General features: G+C 41.1%; 1 pseudogene; it reads left to right on the top strand.

Moving 5' to 3' along the window:
• Positions 1 to 581: 581 nt before the first annotated feature.
• Positions 582 to 2,844, top strand: LOC138142039 (heat shock cognate 71 kDa protein-like; annotated as a pseudogene).
• The last annotated feature ends 987 nt before the right edge of the window (positions 2,845 to 3,831 follow it).

Raw genomic sequence — 3,831 nt, forward strand, 5'->3', positions numbered from 1 at the left:
CTTAAAAATAGATTAACGCACATGGCAAAAGAGTCCCAAAAGGCCGAGAAGAATGCCTTAAAACGCCGAATTTGCCAGATGGAAAAAGAATTTCAAAAGCAATTAGACTGGAACAAATGGAAGCTAATTACATTATGAGAAAACAAGATACTATTAAACAGATCCAAAGAAATGAAAAAATTAAACGAAAAAAACTGTCTTCTACAGTGTGAAATATCTCATTGGAAAAACCACTGACCTGGAAAATAGATCCAGGAGAGATAATTTAAAAATTATTGCACTACTTGAAAGCCATGATCAAAAAAAAGAACCTAGAAATCATCCTGCAGGAAATTTTCAAAGAAAATTGCCCTGATATTTTAGAAACAGAGGAAAAAATAGAAATTGAAATAATTCACCAATTACCTCATGAAAAAGATTCCTAAAAGAAAACTCCCAGGAATATTATAGCCAGGTTCTGGAGTTCCCAGATCAAGGAGAAAATATTACAAGCAGCCAAGAAGAAACAATCTTGACTCGGTGCAGCAGCAGACCTTCTCTCTCCACAATGGTCAGCTATGACCCCTGACTCCCCAGCAACCATGTAGAAGGGACCCGCAGTTGGCATTGATCTTGGCACCACTTACTCCTGTGTGGGAGTCTTCCAACATGGGAAAGTGGAGATCATTGCTAATGACCAAGGAAACAGGACCATCCCAAGCTACATCATCTTCACTGGCACAGAATGCTTAATTGGTGATGCTGCAAAGAATCAAGTTGCAATGAACCCCACCAATACAGTTTTTGATGCCAAACATCTGATTGGTCACAGATTTGATGATGTAGTTATATAATCAGACATGAAGCATTGGCCTTTTATAGTGGTGCATGACAAAGGCAGGCCTAAGGTCCAAATGGAGTACAAAGGGGAGACCATAAGTTTCTATCCAGAGGAAGTATCTTCTACGGTCTTGACCAAGATGAAAGAAATTGCTGAGGCTTACCTTGGGAAGACTGTCACAAATGCTGTGGTCACAGTACCAGCCTATTTCAATGATTCCCAACGTCAGGGCACCAAAGATGCTGGAACCATAGATGGTCTCAATGTTCTCTGAATCATCAATGAGCCAACTGCTGCTTCTATTGCTTATGGCTTGGACAAAAAGGTTGGTGCCGAGAGAAATGTGTTGATCTTTGACCTTGGAGGTGGTACTTTTGATGTCTCTATTCTTAGATGGCATCTTTGAGGTCAAGTCCACAGCTGGGGACACCCACTTTTGGTGCAGGAGTTCTGACTTCATTGTCTTCCTCTTGTTCCATGCTTTTTGTCTCCAAAAAAGGAATCTAAAGTGGATTGCTGTGCTTGCTTTGATTCCTTTGCTTGCTCATGTTTCCACTCAATTACTTGACTTTTGAGCTCTTTGCCATGGTAGAACTCTGCTTCTAGAGAGGAGAGCTTTGTCCCAAATCGCTGAGGTTTTTGCAGCTGCAAAAACTATTAGGAGGGCACCCTCTCTGAAACTTCCACATGCTTTGGCTCACTGGTCACACACCTCAGGACCACCACCCAAGACCACAATCTATATCAAGCCAGGTTAAAGCAAGAGTGATTACCCTCTGAATTGGGAGGACTTTGACAAATGAATGGTCAACCATTTCATTGTGGAGCTCAAGTGAAAGCCCAAGAAGGACATCAGTGAGAACAAGAGGGCTGTTTGCCGTCTCCGCACTGCTTGTGAATGTGCAAAGCATACCCTCTCTTCCAGTACCCAGGCCAGTACTGAGATTGATTCCCTCTATGAAGGTATCGACTTCTATACATCAATCACCCAGGCCCATTTCGAAGAGCTGAATGCTGATCTCTTCTGTGGCACCCTGGACCCTGTGGAGAAGGCCTTAAGAGATGCCAAGCTAGATAAGTCTCAGCTTCATGACATTGGTGGGTGATTCCACTCAAATCCCCCAAATCCAGAAGCTTCTGCAAGACTTTTTCAATGGCAAGAAGCTCAACAAGAGTATCAATCCTGATGAAGTTGTTGTTTATGGTGCAGCTGTCCAGGCTGCCATTTTGTCTGGAGATAAATCTGAGAATGTGCAGGACTTGCTGTTGTTGGATGTCATTCCCTTGGAATTCAAACTGCTGGTGGAGTTATGACTGTTCTGATCAAACGTAATAACACCATCCCCACCAAGCAGACACAGACCTTTACCACCTATTCGGACAACCAGCCTGGTGTGCTTATTCAGATTTATGAAGGTGAGAGAGCAATGACAAAGGATAACAATCTGCTTGGCAAATTTGAACTCACAGGAATTCTTCCAGCACCCAAGTGTGTTCCTCAGATTGAAGTAACATTTGACATTGATGGAAATGGAATCCTCAATGTTTCTTCTGTGGATAAGAGCACAGGCAAGGAGAACAAGATCACTATCACCAATGATAAAAGACGTCTGAGCAAAGAAGACATTGAGCGTATGGTCCAGGAGGCTGAGAAATACGAGGCTGAGGATGAAAAGCAGAGAGACAAGGTGTCTTCCAAGAATTCTCTTGAATCTTTTGCTTTCAACATGAAAGCAACTGTAGAGGATGAAAAACTGCAAGGCAAAATTGGTGATGAAGACAAACAGAAGATCCTTGACAAATGTAATGAAATAATCAACTGGCTGGATAAGAACCAGACTTCTGAGAAGGAAGAATTTGAGCATCAGCAGAAAGAATTGGAGAAGGTCTGCAACCCCATTATTACTAAACTGTACCATAGTGCAGGAGGCATGCCAGGAGGCATGTCTGGTGGTTTCCCAGGGAGTGGAGCAGCCCCATATGGAAGTGCTTCTTCTGGATCCACCATTGAAGAGGTCAACTAAACACACCAGAAGAAAGAGCATTCAACACAGCCTTCCAAAATTTAAGGACTCAAATTTGTAGCCAAGGCAGTAGCAGTTTAAAAGTAACTTTTAAACTACTGTGTAAATCTGGGCATTCTGAATACTTTAATGTGTGCAGAGGGAGAGAAGTGAACAACATTTCACTTTATCCGTACTGTAAACAAGTGGAAATGCAATTGTCTTGGAGAATAAAATCTATTTAAAGTTGGCAAAAAAAGAAGAAACATTCTCAATATTGTGGAAACACAATCAGGATACCCCAGGACCTGGCAGCTTCTACATTGAGGGATTGAAGGGCTTGGAACATGATATTCCGGAGGTCAAAGGAGCTGGGATTAAAACCAAGAATCACCTACACAGCAAAACTGAGTATCATGTTTCAGGGAAAAATATGATCATTCAATGAAATAGAGGACTTTCAAGCATTCTTGATGAAAAAACCAGAGTTGAATAGAAAATTTGACAATCAAATACAAGAAGCAAGAGAAGCATGAGAAGACAAACAGGGAAAAGAAATCATAAGGAATTTATCAAAGTTGAACTATTTACATGCCTATATGGAAAAATGACAATTGTAACTTATGAAACTTTTTTCAGTATGAGGATAGTTGAAGGGAATAAAAATGTGTGTGTGTGTGTGTATATGTCTATGTAGGAGAGTATATGGGCATATGAATACATATGTGAGTGTGTATATATATATATATGTGTACAAGAATACATAGACAGAGGGCACAGGACCAATTGAATAGGAAGGGATGATATTTAAAAGGTGAACTTGAGAGGTGAGAGAGGAATATAATGAGAGGGGATGGGGAGAGACAGAATAGGGTAAATTACCTCATATAGAAGAGGAACAGGATAACTGTTACAATGGAGGGGAAGAACAGGAAGGCAAAAGGGAATGGGTCAATCTTACTCTCATTGAATTTGGCTTAGGGAGGGAATGACATACACACTAAATAG

This window comes from Petaurus breviceps, unplaced genomic scaffold, assembly GCF_028583685.1.
Source record: "Petaurus breviceps papuanus isolate PSGF00001 unplaced genomic scaffold, PetGlider_PUasm1.0 90515, whole genome shotgun sequence".
NCBI classification, from domain to species: domain Eukaryota; kingdom Metazoa; phylum Chordata; class Mammalia; order Diprotodontia; family Petauridae; genus Petaurus; species Petaurus breviceps.